General features: G+C 32.0%; 1 pseudogene; it reads left to right on the top strand.

Moving 5' to 3' along the window:
- The first annotated feature begins 1,084 nt into the window (after positions 1–1,084).
- On the top strand, positions 1,085–2,708 carry LOC119611037 (annotated as a pseudogene).
- Positions 2,709–7,441: the final 4,733 nt, after the last annotated feature.

The following is a 7,441-nucleotide window of genomic DNA, read 5'->3' as shown; positions in this document are numbered from 1 at the left end:
TAACTAACTAACTAACTAACTAACTAACTAACTAACTAACTAACTAACTAACTAACTACTAAACGAACTAACTAACTACTAACTAACTAACTAACTAACTAACTTACTAACTAACTAACTAACTAACTAACTACTAACTAACTACTAACTTACTAACTAACTAACCAACTAACTAACTAACCAACTAACTAACTAACTAATTAAGTAACTAACTAGCTTCCTAGCTAATTAACTATCTAACTAACCATAATTTCCCGCACGGGTTCCGGTTATCTGATTGGACTGAAATTTAACACAGTCCTAGACATTAAATACCAAAATCTATATTTTTGAGCTAAGCTAGTTCTATTGTTAACTTAAATCAAATATACATAGGTGTATACTTAATAGCAATTCAAAGGCTTTCTTAAAAAAATTGCAATTTTGCTCTTTTTTTCGAAAAAAACCTATTTAAATCTCTTTATATGTTATGTATGAAGTTATATAGTTTAATTGCACTAATAAATTTTATTATTATTTAACAATTATTAACAAGTATGCATGTATTTAAAAAACACAACAAACTTTAAACTGGCAGTTGGCCACTAGATCAATTAACGCAAATATTGATTTTATAGTAACAATTAAATTTAATAAATTTTTTGCGATACTTTCTTTTAACACGTCACTTGACACAATTTGTTTTAAATTTGGAAATAATTTTGGGATAAATATTATTTATATACAGCCTAAAAAAACAACAAATATTTCCATTTAATATTAATATTTACAAAAGAATACATATTGTATTTTAAAACTTGTTTAGATGTTTTTTTTTAATAAAAAATAATCATTACAAAACAAATTTACAAGTTCTCACAAAATTGTTTTCAATTCTACACAAAATAAATACATTCAAACTTACAGGCCTTTGGAGGTTTGCAAATGAATTTAATCAATTAATTTATATTCCAATTGCAAAATAAAAAAAAATAACAATTGTCAATGAACTAAGAAATCAAAAAGGCAAATGCAGTAACAAATCCCCCAATAAAATGTTTTCAAAATAAACATTTGCCAACAAGATTTTCAGTAGCAATTTGAATGTAAAAAAGAAAAGTTTAAGAATATTTGTTGCTGTAAATAAAATAAAATGTTGGAAGGATATTTATTAAGTATTGGAATCTATACTTTGTTTTACTATTTGTACGATAACTTAAAAACACCACTGTATTTATTGTATTATAACTGGAAGCAACGTCATATACAACAACAAATTATTTAAAGGAAAAATATGGCAAATGGGCGGGTAAGTGTTTTGAATTCTTTTGGAATGTGACAAATTAAAATGTGTTGTTATTTTGTAATGGTTTTAGCTGTAACTGGTTCCACCGATGGTATTGGCAAAGCATATGCTAGAGAATTGGCTCGCTTGGGATTTAATATTGTTTTAATATCAAGAAATGAATCGAAATTGAAAGCAGTAGCTCAAGAAATTGGTAAATGAAGAAATATCTATCTATCTATCTATGTTCTATGTATCTATCTATCTATCTATCTATCTATCTATCTATCTATCTATCTATCTATCTATCTATCTAATCTATCTATCTATCTATCTATCTATCTATCTATCTATCTATCTATCTATCTATCTATCTATCTATCTATCTATCTATCTATCTATCTATCTATCTATCTATCTATCTATCTATCTATCTATCTATCTATCTATCTATCTATCTATCTATCTATCTATCTATCTATCTATCTATCATCTATCTATCTATCTATCTATCTATCTATCTATCTATCTATCTATCTATCTATCTATCTATCTATCTATCTATCTATCTATCTATCTATCTATCTATCTATCTATCTATCTATCTATCTATCTATCTATCTATCTATCTATCTATCTATCTATCTATCTATCTATCTATTATCTTTTGAAGAAAATGTATACGAGGTGGAAACTTACACAGTGCAGTGTGATTTCGCCAAAGGAGCAGAAGTATACAACAATCTCTTCAATAGACTTGCTGAAAAACCTATAGGAATTCTCAGTACGTTTTTAATGATTCCATTATTAAGACATTTTCTAGGAAATATCAAATTATTAACTTCCTCTTCAATTTCAGTTAATAATGTTGGCATCGGTCATAATCCTCCTGGCCCCATAGGCACATTCTCTCCGGAACATATGTGGGAGGTGATAAATGTTAATATTGGTGCTGCCACTCAACTATCCAGACATTTTATTAGTAAATGGCATAAGGAGAAAGTAAAAGGTCTTATAGTTAATATATCTTCCGGCATAGAGTTACAACCCTGCCCCTATGGCTCTATATATGGGGGCAGTAAGGCTTACATGCAAAGTTTTACTAAGGCTTTGCAAGAAGAAACAAAAAATTTGGGCATCACCATACAATTATGTTCACCAAATTTTGTGGTAACCAAAATTAATAGTTATTCGAAAAAAATAATGCGTGGTAATCTCTTTATACCACAACCTGAAGAATATGCCCGATGGGCAGTTAGTACGTTGGGAAAAGTTGATGAAACTACGGGTTATTTTTGGCATGGAATACAGGTTGGTAATAATGAAGTTTTCTAAGTGATTTATGTATGTTTATCTATAAATGATTTTTAATCTATTGCAGAATGCAATTTGGAAGATTTACCTTATATCGCTTAAGGATAGTACTCTTTGTGATTCTTGGTAAAATACTCATTGATAATCTGGCGGAAAAGGACCAAAAAAGGACAACAAATAAATAATTTAAAAACTCCAAATCAAAAGAACTATTTTTTCAGCCTATATTGAGTATTAAGATTTTAAAGTGTTTAACTTATTTAAATATGTATTTGACATTTCGAATTATACAGCTAATACTTAGTACCAAACATTATTAAATATACCAAGTGGAAATCATAAATTAGTTAGAAAACCCTACTAAAAGAATGGAAATTCACACACTTTAACATACTCTCCATATTAAACAGTCATTCAGAAAAATTTCGCCCTAAAACAAGGAAAATTCCAACATAATACAAAAAATTATTTTTAAAAAAATTGCGTTATGCTGTGAAATGAACTTTACATGACTCTTAACTTAAACACACTCAACTGCACATTTCAAAAAATACAAAAATATTAGAAATTTAAGGATAAGAGGCAAAAATATAACCTAAAAGCCATTTGTATAGTTAGATTTTGTGTTGTAATTTTGTAAAGACTAGAAATTATATCATAGACCGCATTTATTCAAATGTCAAATAAATTCTTATACAATTTTTTTTGTTCTTGTTGAAAAACAGGGGAAAATAACGAAAAATAGTATAGATAGTAATTAAGTTAAATGTATGAGTAAAGAAAATAAAAACCACATAGTTTTCAATTTTCGTTAAAAGCCATAAACTATAGTATGAAAAAGCAAGCACATATAACGTACTTTAACTATGAAAAAGGCACAATGGGTTAAAGTTTTTTAAATTTTTTATACAAAATAGCTTTTTAGTTAAAATCGATAATGTACTATTGAAGAAACTTTTTTGGTATAGTTGTTCTAGTGGAGCTTGAACAATCGACACAGTCAGTCTTGCCACACTCTTCGAGGATATTTAATTATCTGATTAGTTGTCAATAGTTCAAAGAGTCATAGAGACAAACGCTAAAAACCTTGTAGAATTTAACATGGTGTACCCGATCATGTTTAACGTCTATCTCTCTTAATTAGTTCTAGTTCAGTTCAGTTCTAGTTCAGTTCTAGTTCAGTTCTAGTTCAGTTCTAGTTCTAGTTCAGTTCTAGTTCAGTTCTAGTTCAGTTCTAGTTCTAGTTCAGTTTAGTTCAGTTCTAGTTCAGTTCTAGTTCAGTTCTAGTTCAGTTCTAGTTCAGTTCTAGTTCAGTTCTAGTTCAGTTCTAGTTCAGTTCTAGTTCAGTTCTAGTTCAGTTCTAGTTCAGTTCTAGTTCAGTTCTAGTTCAGTTCTAGTTCAGTTCTAGTTCAGTTCTAGTTCAGTTCTAGTTCAGTTCTAGTTCAGTTCTAGTTCAGTTCTAGTTCAGTTCTAGTTCAGTTCTAGTTCAGTTCTAGTTCAGTTCTAGTTCAGTTCTAGTTCAGTTCTAGTTCAGTTCTAGTTCAGTTCTAGTTCAGTTTAGTTCAGTTCTAGTTCAGTTCTAGTTCTAGTTCAGTTCTAGTTCAGTTCTAGTTCAGTTCTAGTTCAGTTCTAGTTCAGTTCTAGTTCAGCTCTAGTTCAGTTCTAGTTCAGTTCTAGTTCAGTCCTAGTTCTAGTTCTAGTTCAGTTCTAGTTCAGTTCTAGATCAGTTCTAGATCAGTTCCAGTTCAGTTCTAGTTCAGTTCTAGTTCAGTTTCTAGTTCAGTTCTAGTTCAGTTCTAGTTCAGTTCTAGTTCAGTTCTAGTTCAGTTCTAGTTCAGTTCTAGTTCAGTTCTAGTTCAGTTCTAGTTCAGTTCTAGTTCAGTTCTAGTTAAGTTCTAGTTCAGTTCTATTCAGTTCTAGTTCAGTTCTAGTTCAGTTCTAGTTCAGTTCTAGTTCAGTTCTAGTTCAGTTCTAGTTCAGATCTAGTTTCAGTTCTAGTTCAGTTCTAGTTCAGTTCTAGTTCAGTTCTAGTTCAGTTCTAGTTCAGTTCTAGTTCAGTTCTAGTTCAGTTCTAGTTCAGTTCTAGTTCAGTTCTAGTTCAGTTCTAGTTCAGTTCTAGTTCAGTTCTAGTTCAGTTCTAGTTCAGTTCTAGTTCAGTTCTAGTTCAGTTCTAGTTCAGTTCTAGTTCAGTTCTAGTTCAGTTCTAGTTCAGTTCTAGTTCAGTTCTAGTTCAGTTCTAGTTCAGTTCTAGTTCAGTTCTAGTTCAGTTCTAGTTCAGTTCTAGTTCAGTTCTAGTTCAGTTCTAGTTCAGTTCTAGTTCAGTTCTAGTTCAGTTCTAGTTCAGTTCTAGTTCAGTTCTAGTTCAGTTCTAGTTCAGTTCTAGTTCAGTTCTAGTTCAGTTCTAGTTCAGTTCTAGTTCAGTTCTAGTTCAGTTCTAGTTCAGTTCTAGTTCAGTTCTAGTTCAGTTCTAGTTCAGTTCTAGTTCAGTTCTAGTTCAGTTCTAGTTCAGTTCTAGTTCAGTTCTAGTTCAGTTCTAGTTCAGTTCTAGTTCAGTTCTAGTTCAGTTCTAGTTCAGTTCTAGTTCAGTTCTAGTTCTAGTTCTAGTTCAGTTCAGTTCTAGTTCAGTTCTAGTTCAGTTCTAGTTCAGTTCTAGTTCAGTTTCTAGTTCAGTTCTAGTTCAGTTCTAGTTCAGTTCTAGTTCAGTTCTAGTTCAGTTCTAGTTCAGTCTAGTTCAGTTCTAGTTCAGTTCTAGTTCAGTTCTAGTTCAGTTCTAGTTCAGTTCTAGTTCAGTTCTAGTTCAGTTCTAGTTCAGTTCTAGTTCAGTTCTAGTTCAGTTCTAGTTCAGTTCTAGTTCAGTTCTAGTTCTAGTTCTAGTTCTAGTTCAGTTCTAGTTCAGTTCTAGATCAGTTCTAGATCAGTTCCAGTTCAGTTCTAGTTCAGTTCTAGTTCAGTTCTAGTTCAGTTCTAGTTCAGTTCTAGTTCAGTTCTAGTTCAGTTCTAGTTCAGTTCTAGTTCAGTTCTAGTTCAGTTCTAGTTCAGTTCTAGTTCAGTTCTAGTTCAGTTCTAGTTCAGTTCTAGTTCAGTTCTAGTTCAGTTCTAGTTCAGTTCTAGTTAAGTTCTAGTTCAGTTCTAGTTAAGTTCTAGTTCAGTTCTAGTTCAGTTCTAGTTCAGTTCTAGTTCAGTTCTAGTTCAGTTCTAGTTCAGTTTAGTTCAGTTCTAGTTCAGTTCTAGTTCAGTTCTAGTTCAGATCTAGTTCAGTTCTAGTTCAGTTCTAGTTCAGTTCTAGTTCAGTTCTAGTTCAGTTCTAGTTCAGTTCTAGTTCAGTTCTAGTTCAGTTCTAGTTCAGTTCTAGTTCAGTTCTAGTTCAGTTCTAGTTCAGTTCTAGTTCAGTTCTAGTTCAGTTCTAGTTCAGTTCTAGTTCAGTTCTAGTTCAGTTCTAGTTCAGTTCTAGTTCAGTTCTAGTTCAGTTCTAGTTCAGTTCTAGTTCAGTTCTAGTTCAGTTCTAGATCAGTTCTAGATCAGTTCCAGTTCAGTTCTAGTTCCAGTTCTAGTTCAGTTCTAGTTCAGTTCTAGTTCAGTTCTAGTTCAGTTCTAGTTCAGTTCTAGTTCAGTTCTAGTTCAGTTCTAGTTCAGTTCTAGTTCAGTTCTAGTTCAGTTCTAGTTCAGTTCTAGTTCAGTTCTAGTTCAGTTCTAGTTCAGTTCTAGTTCAGTTCTAGTTCAGTTCTAGTTCAGTTCTAGTTCAGTTCTAGTTCAGTTCTAGTTCAGTTCTAGTTCAGTTCTAGTTCAGTTCTAGTTCAGTTCTAGTTCAGTTCTAGTTCAGTTCTAGTTCAGTTCTAGTTCAGTTCTAGTTCAGTTCTAGTTCAGTTCTAGTTCAGTTCTAGTTCAGTTCAGTTCAGTTCTAGTTCAGTTCAGTTCTAGTTCAGTTCTAGTTCAGTTCTAGTTCAGTTCTAGTTCTAGTTCAGTTCTAGTTCAGTTCTAGTTCAGTTCTAGTTCAGTTCTAGTTCAGTTCTAGTTCAGTTCTAGTTCAGTTTAGTTCAGTTCTAGTTCAGTTCTAGTTCAGTTCTAGTTCAGTTCTAGTTCAGTTCTAGTTCAGTTCTAGTTCAGTTCTAGTTCAGTTCTAGTTCAGTTCTAGTTCAGTTCTAGTTCAGTTCTAGTTCAGTTCTAGTTCAGTTCTAGTTCAGTTCTAGTTCAGTTCTAGTTCTAGTTCAGTTCTAGTTCAGTTCTAGATCAGTTCTAGATCAGTTCCAGTTCAGTTCTAGTTCAGTTCTAGTTCAGTTCTAGTTCAGTTCTAGTTCAGTTCTAGTTCAGTTCTAGTTCAGTTCTAGTTCAGTTCTAGTTCAGTTCTAGTTCAGTTCTAGTTCAGTTCTAGTTCAGTTCTAGTTCAGTTCTAGTTCAGTTCTAGTTCAGTTCTAGTTCAGTTCTAGTTCAGTTCTAGTTCAGTTCTAGTTCAGTTCTAGTTCAGTTCTAGTTCAGTTCTAGTTCAGTTCTAGTTCAGTTCTAGTTCAGTTCTAGTTCAGTTCTAGTTCAGTTCTAGTTCAGTTCTAGTTCAGTTCTAGTTCAGTTTCTAGTTCAGTTCTAGTTCAGTTCTAGTTCAGTTCTAGTTCAGTTCTAGTTCAGTTCTAGTTCAGTTCTAGTTCAGTTCTAGTTCAGTTCTAGTTCAGTTCTAGTTCAGTTCTAGTTCAGTTCTAGTTCAGTTCTAGTTCAGTTCTAGTTCAGTTCTAGTTCAGTTCTAGTTCAGTTCTAGTTCAGTTCTAGTTCAGTTCTAGTTCAGTTCTAGTTCAGTTCTAGTTCAGTTCTAGTTCAGTTCTAGTTCAGTTCTATGTTTATTGATGACATACACAAGGAAGGAAGGAAGAAAATCAA

Source organism: Lucilia sericata, unplaced genomic scaffold (genome assembly GCF_015586225.1).
Source record: "Lucilia sericata isolate MDLA Ls3-8-SP2 unplaced genomic scaffold, ASM1558622v1 Contig001342F_arrow, whole genome shotgun sequence".
NCBI lineage: Eukaryota > Metazoa > Arthropoda > Insecta > Diptera > Calliphoridae > Lucilia > Lucilia sericata.
Note: the sequence above shows the minus strand (reverse complement) of the source record. Positions and strands in the feature narration are given on the sequence as shown.